Raw genomic sequence first — 6,650 nt, forward strand, 5'->3', positions numbered from 1 at the left:
AAACTAATATCTTAATAAAATCATTTAATAAAGAAAACATTAAAAAATGTGACCCAGAGAGCCATTTTAAAAAAGCCATTAGTTTAAAAAAAAAAAGTTTTGATGTAGTAAATTTCTTCCAAAAATACCTATTTTCAATTATCTGTCATTTCTTTTTTTCACTTTCAAATACAATTTTTCATCTGTTATCTGTGTACAATGAGCATAGGCACCTCATGGCCAAAGATGATCCAACTATTTTTAAGTTACAATAGTGAAGATAAAATGTAGCACATCTCATAATCTGCCTGGTGAACTTTTAACACAAGACTTCTTTGAGAGAAGACATAGGATCCAGGAAACATAATCCAACATCAGACATGTTGATGGGAAGTCCTATGATAATCCCTGTGATACAGGCTCGGTCAACAATTTGGACTGAAATAAGCAGATGGAAATACCTGGGGAGAAGATCTCTAGGGGAAAAACAAATGGAATTAACAGATTGAATGACAAATTAGATCATTTAGTTTTTAAAGGTGTTTGACAAATCTCCTTAAATGTTAGCAAAATTAACATTAGGTACATAAATAATTAAGAAAAAATAAAAACTTATGGTAGAATTTATTGTTGTATATAAATATTTACTTGATATCCTCCTGTCAAAAAGAAGTGTATTATGTTTGGAAGCTTTGGCCATATGGTGACATAGACTACATCAAAGCTATTGGAATTGTATAATATGAACAATAAGTGTCACTTTAGCCATTACATCTATCTACAACATGCAAAACACACATGTATGCAAAATAGAAATAAATGTATGAATAGTATTCATATTAATACTCACTTCATCTCTTGTACAATCCAAATCCTTCTGGGATATTTTTTAATGACATCCTCTCTTCAAATATTTGCTTATTTCTCAACTAGTTTTGTGGAACTTTAATGTTTTCAAATATAAAGATTCTTTACAATTCACTGAAACAATTTTTTTTCCTCTACATTTTCTTCCTCAAGATAAAATAGAGTTCAGTTATAGACATTCTTGCAGGCTTTGCTCTTATTAGAAGAGAAAATAAGTATTTGGTGATATTCTTTGAAAATGAAGAGACATGGCAGCTTTTATAAATAAAATTAATCTGGCAGATTTAGAATAGAAAAAAGCTCCTAAAATAACCCAAGTTAAAAAACAAAACAAAACATTAAACTCTTAACTAGTTGTTAATTGTTCAGACATGACTTTCTGTCTGTCTACTATGTATAAATACTGTGCTAAAATCCCTGAGCTGGAAAGGACTGGAAATCACAAGCATCCTTTGTGTCACTGTCTTCCAAGCAGCTACACCAGGACCTTCTATATCCTTCACAATGGGTGGGCACATTGAGTGGTAAAGATAATGGTGGAGTAATGACTCACAAAGACTTCTTTGCTGAATTTTTTCTGGATGTCTAGATGTTTATATGCATTTACTTTGGTATCAAGCATTATCAGACATTCCCAGTGAGTAATTTATAAAGTTTTTAACTATAATTCAATATCCAGGTCTTTCTATTTCTTGATGGCCTCATCTCCATGACCCACTGCCCTAATCAAATGATGGACCTCATTATCACCAGGGACTGTAATGTCTCTGAATCAGTCAGAAACCATTAGCTTAAGCAGAAAAGGAATTTATCGAAGGATATTTGGTAGCACACAAAGTCTTTACATAGGCCCAAGGACCAAGACTGGAGTCTCTGCAGTACAGAACAGTACCCAGATTTCCCCCTCAGAGCTGCTCCGGAGCGAACACCGCCGATGCCGCTGTTTAGACACCATGGCAGGCCCCACTGAGGCAGGCGCAGGGTGTGACCTTTGCCACCACTGCCTCTGGAGCCGGACGAGTGTGATCACATTTTCCAAATGTATATTTTTGGAGTAAAAGCTTATCCTGACCACCAGCTTCGGAATCAAACTCTGCCATAGAGTCTGCTAGGTGGATTGCAGATTACAGTGCTCCAAGGAGGCTGAGAAAGTGAATTTTAACTTCTAATTTAGGAGGCAGATCCTCCTAAGACAAAGAGCTTCTCACATAAAGGAGTGGTGGTTGATGTTTTTAAGTAGCACTCTGAGTCCGAGAGAGAGAGTCTGTTGACTCTACCACTTATTCACTCTCCATTAAACATTCTTGCCCCATCCTTATCCAGTTTAGATGCTATGGGTTCATCATAACAACCCCTTCCTTGAAAACATGCTTTGCTCCCATGTTGGTGTTTCCCTCTGTCCTGCCCATGAAGCAGAATCTCAGTCAGGGGTGAAGCCATCAATTGTCCTGCTCCACACTGCCGCTGAGCACCTCTATACTGCTCAAAATATAACACAGTCCTACTGACTAATTTTCCTCTAAACGAATCACCAAAATCTCATATTAGGCATTAAATAAATTAAAATTAAATACACCCTAACTAAATTGCCTGGCATTCTATGCTAGCCTTTAATAAGTTTGCATATTCAGATGGTGTCCCACTCCCGATTTTCTTCCTGCCCAGGAGCCCCTACTGCCTCTCCTCCTCACTGAAACCTCTTGAGCTCCTACTACACAGATTTTAATCTCCCCAAGTCTTCTCCAATTTGGCAAATAATAGATCAATCGTCTTTGTTGCTCAAGTGAAAATTAGGACTCATCCTTAAGTATTCTCTTTTTCTCTGTCCTCACATCCCATCTATCATGAACTTACCAAGTTTACTTCATTTCTACTGCTTTCACTGTAGGCAAGCCACTGCTGTCTCTTACCTGGCCTTCTGCAGTGCCACCATGGTCCTCCTGTTTCTTACCTTACTCTTTATAACCCCTTCTCTAAGCAAACAGCCAGAGTACATTCTCTTTAGTGTAAAATTGTCACCTCAATCCCTGGGATAAAATCATTCCCACTGAACCTGGAGTGAGAACCCTACCTCCTCAAGATGGTCTGAAAGTCCAACATAAGCTATGGCCCCACTTCTTTCTCTTAAAATCATATTTTGTTTTTAAAAGAACATTATCCCTATCAAAAAGTATCTTGTTAATTGATTATTATGCTTGTTTGTTGTTGGTATCAAAGAAGCATCTACTTTGACCACCCTAACTAAATTGTCTACTATTCTTTATTTTATTTCCTTGTCTTACTTTTCTTCACAGTCCTGATGACTACTTGATAGTATATTGTTTATGAACTTACTTACACGATAAAATTTGTCTTGCCACACCAGAATGTAAGCCCAAGTGTCTTATAACCAGAGAGTCTCCATCACTTTGAACTGTGCCTGGGACAGATTAGGCTCTGAAATTCTTGTGTAAATGAATAAATTAATAAATAAATTAAGTCTATGATTGAGAAGATAAATTCTTAACATTTTAGGCCTGAAAGGGGCATTTTTATTCATTTAGTTGAACATGGTTAGCTCTGAGTGAGAAAACTGAGGCCCAAAGAGCACAGCTAATTATTGGAAGAATCGGGGCTAATTACTTGTCTGTCATCTAATTTACATTTCACCATGTCACATTGTGTCCTTTGTAAGTAAATGAATTCCTTTTTATTGGCCTTCATTTTTCTACATGCCTAGGTCCATTATCCCTTTAAAATTTTTGGTCTATTGCAGGCGCTTCATAAACTTGTTTAATTAATAAATGCATAAATAATGAATACTGTAATAATGCGTATTGATAAATTATATCACCTGGTAACATTTGGACTCCTTTAGAAGATAGAATCTTAGATTATTTCTGGTATATGATGCTATTAATATTTTCTTTTTCGGTAATAGACAGAGGGAAGTAGTGTTTGTATGCATCGAGGACACATTTTAAAGTCATGGTGCCTATAGGAAAACCAGGTAAGGAGTCTCTGAATAGGAAAAGATCAGGCTCTTTCTCAGACAGCACTTTTTTGTGAATCCTTCCTGCATTTACTTATTCAAGATAAGATATGATAATTCTTCAAGGAGGGTTGCTGGCTGCACATGGAGTGAAGCCACCCTTCGAACATCTGTACTTCCCATATGTTCTTCCCCCAAAAATGCTGTGCTCCAGCCTAATGCCGATCAGCCCACACAGTGCTAATCAGGGCACAGCAATGCCAAAGCTTGCGCACCCAATTAAGGACACTGCAGCCCACACTCCCATCGTGGCTGTTGGCAGCATGACCTCGTACACTTAGAGCCTTGCACGTACAATCTGGCAGAGGTGAGTGATCGGCTGCGTTCCACTCTTTATATATCCATCCCCTTCAACTTCAGCTTGTCTGCCGTAAACGTTGCCTGTCAGAATGCTGAGCAATAGCTTCGAGAGGTGAATTAGGTCCATGATGACTAACAGGTGCTGCATTGCTGACACAGGCACAATCTGGGGACTTTAAAAAAAATAAATTTTACACAGTTCAAGTCACTAGGAAGGTGAATTTAATGAAGTGGAGCAGTATGAATAATACTGACATTTTAGCTCACATTAAGCTTGCATATAAACTGAGTTTTGAACAAACGTCCTTAGCCAGTTTTGAGTATGACAGAGAACTTTATCTGGAGAGGAAATGAATGTTTAGATCAAGATAAAATTGCAGTGAAAGAAATGTATACATGTCACTATCATTTTTAATGTTTTTTTTTATGTATATTAAGGCAAAGAAGGCTTAGATAAACCACATTCATTCATTTATTCATCAGTTTACTCATTAAGTAATGAGTTTATTATTCATGTAATAATGACTTGGTATAATGTTTGCATGCCAAAATAAGAGTTCCTGTTTTCATGTCACAGAAAATATAAGAGGAGGAACAAAGAAAACTTTTTTTCAATTAATGTTCACATAGAACAGGAAAACAACAACATATTCCTCTCAGATAAGCTCATATAGTCCCATATAAAAAAGCAGAAAAATGGGAAGAGTTCCTGGACCACAGCTGGAAGCTCTAAAGGACACTTAGACCTGAGGGTCTGGAAGGGAAGAGCCCTTGCTATTGGTGTTATAAACAGCAATACTTGATCTGGGGTCAGGGGAAAGGGGTGAGGAGGGCTGTTTCACAGAAAAAAAATCATTCTGGACTAAGGCCTTCAGAGAGCAATTGACTTGTCCAGGGATAAAGAACTGATTCATAGCATTTTCTAAACAAGTTTAAAATGAACAGTAGGAGAGCATCTTAACACTATATATCTTTATCCATTTTTACTCTTGGTATATTTCATTGAAGTTAAATATTTAGTTTAGTTAAAAAAAAATAAAGGCAAACAGGAATTTAAGTGAAAAAGACAGATCAAGGATGATAGGACTTTTGGGCAAATGGAGCAGCAAAGGCTTAAAGAGGTATTTCCTAGATATTAGGCTGGGTTTGTGGAGAAATACAACTCGAAGACAATGATTCATTCTGCTCACAAGCTTTATTGAACATCACAAGGATGTGATGGAGCTCGGAGAGCTGAGCAAGCACTGCTTTTCAAGGTCTCTTTCATGACCCTTACTGGTTGGCAGAGGTATCCAGCAACCCTTGACAATGAGTAATCTACATGTAGGAACCTTGAACAAAGGGGCTCCAAGCCCCTGACCTTCTCAATCCCACAAGGGCCATACTACTGCCTAGAAATGGCTCTGGCTTCCATATAAATCAGTAATGCTGCTATTCATCATGTCATATTACTAGACCCAGTTTTCATGTTTCTTCTGAAATTCTTACACAATCATGCATTATCTGTTCCTACATTGTAGGACCTGGAACTCTTCCATGTTTATATACTTCCATGTTTTAGACAAGGCCTACCACAAGTATGAAAGAGTAACAAAAAATAATAAAACAATAACACTAATAACTAACATTTCTTGAGAGTTTATGTTAGACATTATTTTGAATGTGATACCCATATAAAGTATATGCTATTAGAACATTGATTTTATGGATGTGATAACTGAGGCACAGAGGCCAGGAATTTACTAAAGCTTGCATAGCAAATCATTGGTAGTTATTGTGCCTAACTGGAGTGTGAGTGTGTGATGCAGGGTGGGATCCATATTGTGAAAGGCCCTGCATGCTCTACCACAAGGAATACACTATTCTGCAGGTAATGGGAGGTTAAAAGCAGAGAAGTGATTTGGCCATTTACAAATTAGTTTTGAAGCCTTTGAAAAATTGAGTTTTAGAGAATTTAAATAATTTAAATAATTTTGTAAAGACTACACACCTAGGAAATAGCAGAGCTAACATATCCAAGCAAGAACTCAGAGCCTACACCTTAAACCATTTTATCCTACTGCCTCTTTCCACTCAAGACATAGAGCATGGGATCAAATAGGCAGACTAGTAATTTCTGGGTTCTTCACCTGTGTGGAGTGGAGGTGAGATTAGCATGGAAACTAATAGCATGGAAACTATAAGCTATTCATAGCCTCCAAGCTGCATTCTTCCTGAAAAGTGGGGGCCAGCACATATATAAATGGAAATTGAGGGCTACAAAGGTAAGGGTGGAATTGAGCTGAACTGACCTATATGAATTAACATCAGAAAAACTAGGAGAAATAAAAAATTTAATAACTGTTCTAAAAATGTTTTGATGAATGTTGAGATGATTTTGAAAACAAATGATTGACATTATTTAGTATTTATATGTAATTTCATTATGAAGAGAAGTTAAACATTCATTTATAGGTAGATACTTATCAATACC

At 36.9% G+C, this 6,650-nt stretch overlaps 1 pseudogene; it reads right to left on the minus strand.

The window, feature by feature from the left end:
* The window catches only part of LOC105295567, an 8,578-nt pseudogene extending 4,253 nt beyond the window's left edge, over positions 1 to 4,325 (minus strand).
* Positions 4,326 to 6,650: the final 2,325 nt, after the last annotated feature.

Source organism: Pteropus vampyrus, unplaced genomic scaffold (assembly GCF_000151845.1).
Source record: "Pteropus vampyrus isolate Shadow unplaced genomic scaffold, Pvam_2.0 Scaffold108, whole genome shotgun sequence".
Taxonomy (NCBI): domain Eukaryota; kingdom Metazoa; phylum Chordata; class Mammalia; order Chiroptera; family Pteropodidae; genus Pteropus; species Pteropus vampyrus.